This window comes from Lepidochelys kempii, chromosome 1, assembly GCF_965140265.1.
Source record: "Lepidochelys kempii isolate rLepKem1 chromosome 1, rLepKem1.hap2, whole genome shotgun sequence".
Lineage (NCBI taxonomy): Eukaryota > Metazoa > Chordata > Testudines > Cheloniidae > Lepidochelys > Lepidochelys kempii.
In genome coordinates this window covers 270,064,961-270,077,815 of record NC_133256.1, presented here as the reverse complement: position 1 = coordinate 270,077,815, position 12,855 = coordinate 270,064,961, and positions in this window count along the sequence as shown.

The following is a 12,855-nucleotide window of genomic DNA, read 5'->3' as shown; positions in this document are numbered from 1 at the left end:
GATGGTACTCTAGACTATACATGAAATCTTTTCTAAATCTGTTCAATAGATCCATGTTCATTTTCTGTGCCTCCCCCCATACCAAATGCCTGTTTTGTAATACGAGACCAGTTCCAGGCTAAGTTCTGTCATTTTCAGGACAGAAGAAAAATGGCAAATACTGCAGTTTGGACTGAGGTCCTGTTTACAGCAAGAGAAGGCAACACTACCTTCCCCCTCTAAATACTGCTGGGCTTGAGCTCAACATCTGAAGAACAAATACAAAGAAAAACAACAACTGTTTGGGAAATTTTGACTCGTAGTATTTTTGTAATTAGCAAAAACCTAGCGTGCGGTGAGTATAAAATATAGACACTATATAACAACACTTTGCTATAATGCTTTTCATCTGTAGATTTCAAAGTGTTTTACAAAAGCAAGTAAGCATCATTATACACATTTTACAAATTGGGACACTGAGGCACAGAGAAGCAAAGTGATTTGCCCAAGATCACCCAGCAACGCAATGGCCAAGATAGGTCTAGAACACAGGTCTCTTAAATCTCAGTACTCTATCCACTTTGCCACCCTGCCTCATTTAACTATGGGCCAGATCCTCAGCTGGCATGAATCTGCATCAGTATACTAAGTTCAACAAAGCTACACAGATTTATACCAGATAAGGATCTGGCCCACAACGTTTAATATGGCAATTATGTTTTTTTCTAGTGTTCACAGCTGAGGATCTGGACTTACTTGCTCCACAGACATGAGAGATCAAATTAATGCAAAAAAGTAATAGCTGTTTTAAGACCCCCGTCCAATCACATGCAGGATGATGTTTGTGTTAGTTGGATGTTGGCACTTCCCTCGGCAGATTGCTTTTGCAGGACATATATCTAAGCGCTGCACTCACATACACGCCCCATTCCAAGTTAATATTAATTATATCTACTGTGCATTTTTGCTTTGTGTTATACAAATTGAGTCGTTAGAAATTACGTCTAATTGTCACTAAGTTCACTGTGTTTAATTGTCAATAAATTATTCCGAGTTCCCCCACTTGTATGCAGTAATATTTCCAAGTTTAAACAGGATAATAATTTATCTTATTTTGAATCAACAATACATCCACAACAATTGCAATATCAAGCATACTACAATTTAACAGGGCAGTGAAGTACAATTAGCAATAGTACAATCCTTGAGATATCACGATTGGGCGGGATTAATACTTTTTTGGTTATTCAGATAGAAGGAGATAGAAAGTCCCTTTATTTACTTTTGCACAAGATTTGCTGCCATTATATTAATCTTAGAGCATGCTCAACACTAAGCAGAAACGAGCTCATAGAAATTAAAACATTCACTCAGCATTTATGATACATCACAGAGAATGAAAACAATGAAAACAATGGCAAGTTCTACTGACTTCGGTGGAACCAAGATTATACCCTCCTTAAGCATTTTAAAGCAGTCCAAAAGATCTCTCCTGTTTGGTCACATTAACAGTCCTCATTTCCTTGAGGGCCTTAGGGGGAAACTATCGTTTGTGGAACGATGTTGGCTTTATGATTCTCCAATATTTGTGGTGATATTGTTATGTCATTTGAGATACTAACCACATGCCGGAACACTTGCAAAGCATTTACAAAGAAGGCTCAGATTCTCCCCGGCATGTCAGCTACTTTGTATCTCACCTCTATCATGAAATAGTTCTGAATCCTAAGTAACCAATCAAAGAAGGATCATTCCAATGTACAAGAGTCCTCTGGTGGTATGAAGTTGGGTAATGGCTCCAACTCCTCTGTCTCAGAGCCATCTCTGAGGTGAATGTAGTTCTGTGGTAGAACTACAAATATATATTTTAGGATCAAGATCACAAGTTTTCAGATCCCAGATTTCTTGCCTTCAAGGACCTCAATGTTTGCATAATGTAACTTCAGTCTATTTTAGAAAGGGCCAGGTTATCCACCTTCTTCACTCAAATCCCAGTCCAGCTCTGTATATTGTGTTTATCAAAGTTGGGCTGCCTTTTTCTTCCCATGTGACATCTACTTGAGTTCAGGTGGGTGGACATAACCATTTCATTTTTTAATAATACCTTTATACAATCTCCTTCTCTACATTGGAGCTTTTATAAATAATCATTCTGCACAGATACTGAAAAGAGGTGCCAGTTCCATATACTGAGAAGTCTGTGGAAATATTTCTTAAAGAAATGCTGCTCACCCCTATTTTAAAACTGTATTTTTTCTGGTAGGTGCCTGATTATACAGAAACAGCATTGGAAGCATTCCCACTTTAATGGATTGAGGGAGAGGTTTCTAAATGTGCATGCAGCACTCATGTGAACATACGAGTTCTCCCTCCCTAAGAAGATAACAGATCCTGTAATATCCCTAGGCTTTGTTTAAAATGTTGTTCCCTGGGTTAACTGCACCAGGCACATGTAGTGAGGAATGGGGAAGGGAGGGGAAATCACATGATCACAAAAGGAACATACAACCAGGGCTGACCAAGACTCAGCATAGCAAAGCACCTTAATACTCACAGTGTGCAGTCAAAGTGAGAACACACTAAAAATACTGAAATACTATGGATTCATAGTCATCGATTCATAGAGCTTAAGCCCCGAAATGACCATCTAGTTCAGTGGTTCCCAAACTTGTTCCGCCGCTTGTGCAGGGAAAGCCCCTGGTGGGCCGGGCTGGTTTGTTTGTCTGCCGCATCCGCAGGTTCACCCGATCGCGGTTTCCACTGGTCACAGTTCGCTGCTCCAGGGCAATAGGAGCTTCTGGAAGCGGCGCGGGCCGAGGGAAGATTATTTATAAAAGCTCCAATGTAGAGAAGGAGATTGTATAAATGTTTTTTGTGCAGTTACTGTCCTGACTTATCCACAGCACAGGCTCAAGTGAAGTGTGATATTTAACATTTCATTCTGCAATAAAATTTGCAACATAGGGTGTGCTGCAGACAAGCTAAAGAGCAGATGAAATAAACAAAGGAAATGGAAAAGACCAATGTTGCCCCAATTAAATGTTTAGATGTGAAACAGTACCGATAACTGCCACATATTTAAGTGTCAAGTTGAGCTCACAGCATTTTCCTGACACATACTGACACTCCACCATCACTGATCTTAAAGTTCTGCCCACCACTAAATACTCAGATCAGTAGCAATAGGAGGAAACTTCAATATATAGTATATTAAAACTAAGGTAAGAGGGAGTTCACCACACCTAAAAGGACACATTTAATATACTATCTGTTGCCCTCCTCCCGTTCCTGTGAGTCTGCCTGTTCTCTGATACACTGAATTAACATTTCTGCAGTTCCATGAGAGAGTCTTGTTGCAGGAGGTGACAATTTAGCATGGACAAGCATCCTGGATTAGTAACACTGAAAAGAATTTAAACATATTGAAAGAGTATCAGGGTAAGTCTGAAAAAATGTGGACCCACCCTGTCACTTCAGGTACTTGTTACCCTATTTCTCATCTGAAACTTCAGTGCTGCAGCAGCTTTTGCAACCACTACTTTTCAGAATCCTATAGCATAGGAAGAATATAACATTCTTGTGTGCACAGGATATATGTAAATTAAAAGAGGACAATGATTGTGATCTGTTTCTTACCAAAACAATTTAAATGTCTCCCAATCCACCGATAACATCACTTAACATTTAAATAACTGTCTTCAGTAGTGGATCTCAAAGTGCTTTACAAAATATGGGTAAATATTATTTCCATTTTACAGCTAGGGAAACTAATGTTACATGATTTACTGAAGACCACAGAGCATATCAATGGCAGAACTGGAATAGAACCCAACTCTCCTACTGCAGCAAGTTATCCAGAGGACTGCAGAGCACTCTAGACACTATCTTTTCAGTATGTAAATGTGTGATTCTGCTCTGAAAATGACTGTAAAAATGGCAGCTACTTACTCAACAAGTCTGGTCCGTGTGTGTATTCAGAGTCATAGCCATTGGTTTTAGTGACTGCAATATGTTTTCAGTCGTTTTTTACTCCTCAAGGCCTGCAGAGCCAACTGAAAGCAACCAAGAGTCTCTTTCACCTAGTGCATCATCAGCAGAATTGTCTATCAGCCACACCTGTGAAAGCCCCACTGAATGGTTGCACAGGTGTGATTCAGGGCCTAACTTGCCTTGCAGAACAATTATTACTAGTCATGATAATACATGAGATGAAGAGAATCCATTCAAAGCCTAAGTAGCATTTTCAGGTCTGACCGTTTTAAAAAAACAACAGTAAATTCAATATATTTAATCCCATACATTTAACCATTTGTGCAGTCCTTTTTCAGAGTAAAGCTGCACTTTAAAATGTTTAGATTTCTCCTCACTGAGCCAAAATCTGCTGGCAAATGGACTGGTGTAAATCCATATATAATCCAATTACTTCATCTGAGTCACTTCAGATTTACACCAGACAAGCAGAATTTGGTTCATTCTGTTTAGATTGCTTTTATTTACATTATATTGACTATGAAAAAAAAAAACCTAAAGAAAGCACTGATTATTGAAAGAAATGTTCATTTCCTTGCAACAACCATTTTACTGCCTGTAAGATTACAAAGTAGGTTTAAACTATTTCCAGCCCTAACTATTCCCCTATGGACCACACTCAGTAGTAAGTCACCTCATGCTATTAAGTGTTCATTTTTTTACCTTTTTTACTCCTGGGCCAACTAACATCTCCAGATATCATCCGACTGTGTTCATTTGCTTGCCAAATGGCAAGTGCTAATCTAAGAATTAATGTTCTCATGTATAAGTTGTACAGAGTGTTTTCAGCTGTTTCCTACCATTTTCCAATTACCTTTGATGATGTCCAATGTCAGAGTTGCATCTAAATCAAAGCATAGAAGACAAATTTCTCATTCTAAATAAAAGATATAATACAGTGAGTTTTCTTGAAGGTTTGGTTAAGTATAAGTTAGTACCTAAGGCCAAATCAATCTTTCCCTGGGGAGTATCCCACTATATTCTCCTTTCAGAGGGACAGGATGGGTAGCCTACAAACTGCATAGACCATGACAATCTGTGGAGAATTCCACTGCTGACCCTGAGAGCATGCACAGAAATAACCAGCTACTTTCCACAGTGTTTTCTGGCCTCATCCCACTCTCATACACAAGGCTAACTCAGGAAACATGTTGCTAGTAATTCCCCCTACTACACCCACTGTATTTCCACTGGGTTGTATGAGGAGTTAAGCTGAACAGAGCAAGCTGTTCCTCAGTTTCTTTTATCCATCTAATGTCCCTCCAAACCCACAGAGTCCCGGGCGGGGAGGTTTTCACACTAAACAGGCTCCATAAGCTCCAAGGGAGAGGGAAACAGGCAGAGCTGCAATGTTTCCCTTCTTTTGGTGTTTTCAGGACTTTTAAAATTAATGTTACATGAGAACAATTGCTGAATTCAGAATACTGAGACAAGGACATTCGGAGAAGTTTCTCAGAAATTTTACACTGCTAAAATCCTTTCATTTTTATAGGAAGCTCTTTAAAGTATTGTATTGTTCAGTAGTTTAAGTAGCCTGAAAGGTTTTGAAATGTTAGCACACTGGTGGATCGACACATTATTTAAAAGCAAAATCAACTATAATGAATTGCCCAGAATAATTTCCATTCCAGGGGGTTCTTTTGTTGAAATCATTAGCCATGAGACCCTTTGCTTCAATTTATATCAAAGCGCTCAGATGGAATTGCTACCTTGTAAATCACTGCAGCTCATCTCTTATTCTATATATTGACCTTGTGTTGTTTGCAGCCCTACATTCGATCCATACTGTCTGCATCTACATCTGGAAAGCAGACTTTGGAGAATCCAATCACTCAAGAATCTAATGCCAACAAATCAGCACTGGGATTTCTCTGACTTGATTGACATATCGTAACAGTGGATGCAGTCAAACACATACCAAATTCAAGGGGATTAACCACTGAACTATGAAGTGAGCTGTAGCTCACGAAAGCTTATGCTCAAATAAATTGGTTAGTCTCTAAGGTGCCACAAGTACTCCTTTTCTTTTTGCGAATACAGACTAAGATGGCTGCTACTCTGAAACCTGAACTATGAATGTGTAAAATCAGTTTCACAAACTACCACTAATGTCCTATTTAACAATTATATAGCCTGAATATTGCAAACAGAGCTCCACATTCGAATATGTGGGCAGGGGGCAGCTGGTGCGGGCAGGGGGTGCAGACAAGGCAGGGGACGGCTGGAGACGGGGGCTGGTGCCAGCAGGGAGTGCGGGGGCAGCTGGAGGCAGGGGCTAGCTGCAGGCAGGGAGTGAGGGGGCAGCTGGAGACGGGGGCTGGCTGCAGGCAGAGGGTGCGGGGGGGACTGCAGGCAGGGGCTGGCTGCGGGCAGGGTGGTGGGTACTCACGGGGAGAGCGGCTCGGAGCAGCCCGAGCAGCAGGACGCAGCCCAGGCCCAGCAGAGCAGCCGGGGACCCACCAGGCAGCAGCGGGAGCCTCAGGGCCAGGGGTTGGGGGAGCAGCAGCAGCACCAGGGCTCGTGCCCAGGGCCAGGCGGCAGCCCACATGGCTCCCGCAGCGCAGCGGCCGGAGGAGGAATTACATCATTTCCCGGCTGGAGCCCGTCAAAGCCTCAGCGCCCCCTGCAGGGAAGCGGGTTAACAACCGGTTCTAAAACTGCTTCAAAATTTAACCACCGGTTCACGCGAACCGGCTCCAGCTCACCACTGCCTCCAATGTGTAAGAATAAAGTTGGAAGTTTCTCCTTGGTCAATGGCAAGGATTTTAGGGTTCACTACAGTGTATCTGTAAATAGAAAATACCCTCTTTGCCTCACCGGAAAAGCATTTCAGATACACCCCCATCCTTAAATACTGAAGCACGTGATATATACTCACATGAATAGTCCCACAGGCTTCAACAAGACTCTTCAAGTGAATAAAATTTAGCATGTACATAAATATTTGTAGGGCTGGGGCCTAAGATTTTAAGAAGCTATAGTCTTTTGGAAATCTGAAACACATCTGTCTTCCCTGCATGACCTTTGTAAGCAGATTATAAAAGGTTGCTCATATATGTTGGAATAGATATAAAAGAGGGACAAAGTTCACTAGGGCATTTGTGTTAAAAAACCTGTCACAGGATTACATGGAATTCATAAATTAGGAGAAATTTAGGGCATACTTAGGTATAGATAATGCCCATAACAGAATAAGGCACACTAACCACAAGCAATAGTCTATTCAGTTAATTGAGCTCCCCTTTCTCATCAAATTATCCAGTGAGTTTAACTAATAGTGATTTGAAATAGTTTAGATAAATGGTATTTGCAAATATATTTCTATCAATTACTCCAAGTATGCGTTATAACTATTGATTTGAGTATTCACCATTAGTATTCTGTTGTTCATGCTGTGTGAAGTCACCCCTCACATGACTGTTATTGTTCAATGATTAGCTGTCTGCCAAATGCAAAGCTTTCAAGATGGCCACACAAACACCCTGCTGTGAACATTCATGCATATACCTTTTTGCCTCAAGTGTTCTTCTGCAGAATATTTACACAAGTATGTTACACTGTTTTCTCACCACTTGGAAAGAAAAACTCAGGTACAAATAAAATGCATCAAAATAAGATCCAAATTCAGAGCACTTTCCTGTATTCTTCCAAACCTAGTTCCTTTAACACTTGGCACCAGACTTGCATTCACTTTAATGTCATCCTGACTCATTTATAAATACTGGCACTGTCATTTCTACCACACAACCTTCCCTCCTATTCTGAAACTTAGGAACACACTGGTCTTATAGTGATTGCTGGCTAGGGAGTGAGTTTGAAAAATGGAAATGCTAAAGGAAGGGAAGGAGTTATGTCTGGGGTTTAAAGGAAAAGTGCACCGTAGTGCAAGTCACAATTGTAATTAGAAAAGTTAAATCTTTTTGATAGCTTGACTTTGTGATGATCTAGGAAAGGTCTCACCACTGGAAAATTACAAGTATGGATGATTGTATTTGAACTTTCGTAGAAATTAGTCTCTCAGTATATCTACTCAGTGAATGAAGCTAGCCTTGACTCAAACTGACATTTTACTGATGTTTCAGACAAGACTGCCTACTGGAAAGTAGAAAGGTATTTCCTGTGTGGTAAATAGGAAATAAGATCTTCCATGTTGCAAGTAGAGTATCTTAGTTTTATTTTCAATTTAATTTGTAGCTTGATATTAAAACAGATTAAAAATTTAAGTGATATTAAATATCTAATGTGGAAAAACCGCAATTGCCTTTAAAATGTTTTGATTACATTTGTGTTGGGAAGGAACCTACCCAGTAACCAAACTAGCACCTGTTCTTAATTTATAATTCTTCTGTAAAGTTCACAAATGGGGGAAAAGATGGATTTTTAATTCTAATGTACAAAATTCATGGAGAGTGTGGGGTGGTTGGAGGGAAGGGGCAGGGGCAGGGGCAGATTAGGGGTTTTTTTCTGCTTGTCTTTTTTACATTAAGAAATACATGACTTGCCAGCCTTAGAAACCTCTCTGGTGACTTGAGAACCAGTGAAATAATGACATCACTGTGGCATGAAAGATAATCAAGGGAGAGGTGAAATTATTCTAGTCAGATGGTTTAAAACACTTTGATTTTAAACAGATTACAAACCTCCAATATCCAACACTTGGGAGGAATGTTGCCTTTAATAAATATTCACCCACTAAGGTGTGAGAATGCTCTCAATACACAGTTAACATCTAGAAAAAAATGGAAAAACTAGCTAAACATTAATTTTCAAGTACAAAAATAATGCCTAGGCCTCACAAAGTACCAAGCACACACAACCCTGTGTTTAGCAGGCCAGCGCTCAAACTACTGAGCTATCCTTCCCCCCTCAATCCCCAACCTAGGGCTTGGTCCCTGTAGTGCAGCTTTGATTCATGCTGGATTTCCCTGTCTCTTAAAGGTATCATGAAGTAGTTCTCTGAAATAAAACAAATGTCTGTTGAAAAAAAATGTGGTAATTACTCTCCCTGTGCTATTGAATTTGAATACCACTTCCAGCCCCATTTGGCCTATTCTGCTGTCAAGTCACAAACAGCCTTATGACAGCATTACCATGGCAAGACTGATGTGTCAGATGCAGCATTATGACTTGTGTGCAGGCTTCAGTAGACTAGAATCTGGGAGGGAGCAATGCCCGTGTTCAAAGACATTTTCAGTAATTAGCAAATGTGATAAAGCAAAGAATTAGCAAAAGGTACAGAAAGTTATGCTTTAGGGTCTCACACGCATAAGTTTCTACCCCTTATGAAAATCCACTGTACAGAAAGCTCTGATGTGTTAGAGTATTTCAGGTCTGTCCATGTATGGTAAGTCAGCCATTTTACTGTTGACCTACTTTATATCAACAATACATAGTTTACCACAGCATATTTTCCAACTCCAGCCAAAAGAAATTGTGAAACCATACATTGAAGTGCAGTGTCAAAGCACCGGATGTTACTTATACCCAGCAATTTCTATGTTGAGGAAATTAAGTGTCACTGCTAACTCTTAATACAACATTTACTGTTTAAGTTTGACTTGCTTTTCCAGCCTTTGAAAGCCACTGAATTAACATCCTGCTTCACAATGTTCACTTTATGCCACACTGGAATGTAAATGTAAAACACATGTAAAAATAACTTGTTACCCCAAGAATAGATGTAAATATACATTCCTTTTTAATCCAAATGTTTATCTCTAGTCTATACATATTCCACTCCTTAAATTAAAAACATCTTTAAAGTTTAGTCAAATGGCAGCTTTTGCCATATACACAAACCATTTTCCCTTCAAGTCTACGTACTAGAGGAAACTTTGAAAAAACCTGGTGTGCCACTTGATTTATGAGTGTTCAGCAGTAAACTCAACATACATGTGCAAAAATAGAAGCAATACCATTTTGCTGTAGAGAACAGCTTGTTATGCATTAAAACGAAAGAGCACAGATTTTAAATGCATATGTAGTCAAGAAATTAACCATGTTAAAAAAAGGGACCTTCTTTCTCAGCTGTTCAGCAATAACTGCTTAATACAGTGGCAAATGTTTATTAACCACGTCACAGAAAAACTAACCACACTAGGAGTGAATTTGATTCTTTACAGCTTGCACATCAACAGAGTTCCCTTAGCGGTACCCAGTTGCAGTTTCACTGTCTCCAAATTATGGCTCAAGTTACACCTGCAGAGTTTCATGGAAGATTAGGAGTGCAAAGGTTTAAAAATACCATTTAACTTTCAGAATAATTACTTCTAGTAATGATGCATTACCCAAAACGGCTTCATTTCCAGATCCCAGAAGAATATATAGTGCTGGTAGTGAAGATTTTTTCCTACTTGTTTAGTCAGCCAATTTGATATAGAATCATTGAGGCACAGTAAATGTGGAAGGAACCACACGTTTTTATAGTAACTTTTTGCTGTAACACTGTACTTTAAGCACCAGGTTATTTACAAACTATGTCAGGCTACGTGAGAGAACTAGCCACTTCTGACCAAAACTGGCAAGTTGAGTCCTGTCACACAGACAGCATCTAGGGAAACCCCTATTTAAAAAAATCTAGTAGAAAAATGGAGATTTAGGAAGCAACTGCCAAGATTGTTTTTTAAATGGCTGCCTAACATTAAGGCCCCTAAATCCCTCTTTAGTTACTTAAGTGTGAGCATTAATGCAAAGACCTCATTTTTTAAGTCTTGGTTCAAATACTAAAGCAGGATATTCAGCTCTGGGGTAACAAAGGAGACAAAGGAAAAATAATTATGTTTATTAATGCTCCTCTGGCCACTAAACTGCAGCACTGACAGCTCTGAAAATATGTCTACAGGGAAGATGGCTAGGAGATAGAAACTGAAAAAAGGAGTCTCAGCTGTGTGGAACTACACAAAAGGCGGTAGCGGAAAGGATGCATAAGAACCAAACACGTGTTTTGCCAGGTACACACTGCAAGGCACTTTTGCTAGAAATTTACCCCATGATAACCTCAGTAGATTTTAACCTGTTTAGAAATTAAAGCCAGGCAGATAGCTTAACATTAAAGCTTCTAGGTACAGTGAAACTCATGACCCTCAACACTGACAAACAGAAAAAAGTTATTCAATACTGAATATGCAAGGCCTAATAATTTAGCTAGCTTACTCATGCAAGCCATCCTTGAGTATGCGCTACTCACATTTGTCTATTGGTATGTTTTTGTTACTGCAACTTAAGCCTGGACAGTTTATCTTCCTTTGAATGCAAGATGCCATTATAAAAGTTTATCTGCAACATTTGTCCTGTTTGCACTGAAACATAAGTTTTAATGGCCTCTTGTAGCCAGGGTTAACTCAAAGCCCTTCAATATTAAAGCTTCCTATGCTATTGTTACTGCTCATGTAGATATTTTGAGCACAGAAGCGGCCGTTGTGTTGGATGGTATATACTGAACAATTCCAATAGGAAAAATCAACTTTTCTGAATGCAGACATGAATTACTAACTGTAGGTGCAGCTATATCTAATCTATGTCATAATAAAGCCACCCTACCTTAAAAGGATTAAAAGGTTAGCCATCTGGGGCAGTATACTCATTCTAAGATAAATGTCAAATCAGCCTCACAGCTGAAATTTGTTTGCAAAGCTATGCCTAACTTATCAGCAAGACAAAGATCACATCTAAAGTCTGATCATGCTTTCACAATTTGCATAATTAATGTCATAAAGGCAAGCTATATAGCTAACTCTTCCTCATCCTCTTGCTAGCTGAAGAGAAGACCATTTACAGAAGCACCTGCCCAGTACACAAAGCACAGTTCCATTTACTGCTCTGTGGTGTAAAGATAGCAAGTTTCAGACAAGTGGTTTTTTTTTAAACCTTAGATTCACAGGAAACCACCTGCAACATTTATATTGCCTCATCTATTCAGATGTATTCATACTGTCCACAGAAGTGGAACATAACTTTGTCTTTATATTTTAATACTTCACTTTAATCTTCCACATTTTAAGCACATGGATTTTTTTAAATAAATACTACAGTTTAAATTTAAGATGCAAAATTAAAGATTAACAGCAGCATTTTAAAGCACATCTGCAACTGAAAAGCTGTGACAAAACTGCTACTGTTAGAATCAAAAGTAAACTGAAAGCTTCTCAAGATCCACTACCTGACCAATAATTTGCGTGACTTAACTGAGGAAAGCCCAAGCATAAAGTAATGTTGGCATATAATGGTAGATTAATGTGTTGGGGAAAAAAGGTAATTTTTAAAGCAATTCTTAGTTTTACCATGATCCGAACTTACATATAAAACTGAGCTTCCAAGACAGAAAGGAGTTGTGCTCTGCCTCACTACTCAGCAACAGACTTTAGACCAGTGCTGTGCTTAGTCATCCTCTAACAGGAAGGCCTAGATTTGGGTTGTCAGCCCTGCATTGGCATCTATTAAATAACTAAAATATTGTGATTAAACCAATATGACTACATGTAAATTAAAGCCAGTCATCAGCAAAGTTTGTCATGATAGGTGGAAAGTCTCCAATTAATTTGACAAACTTCTTTTGACAATAACTTATTTAGATCAGAGTAATGATTCTGCCATGCACTTGCTTATCAGTTACAGCTTTATGTAAGGAGTGACACATTACTGGAAGGGAACTGAGTTGTGTAGGCATTTTATTTCATGCTCATGAAACAATGTGCATATTAGATCATGGATCTGAAAATCATGTCTCATCTCAGTATTTTAATAAATGGCAGTAAAGTAGTATAGAACTTCTTCTCAAGTGTAACTAACCCTTGTAAGATTTTGCCTTTAGTGGGGTGCTTAATTGAGCCATCTAACCATTCATTAACT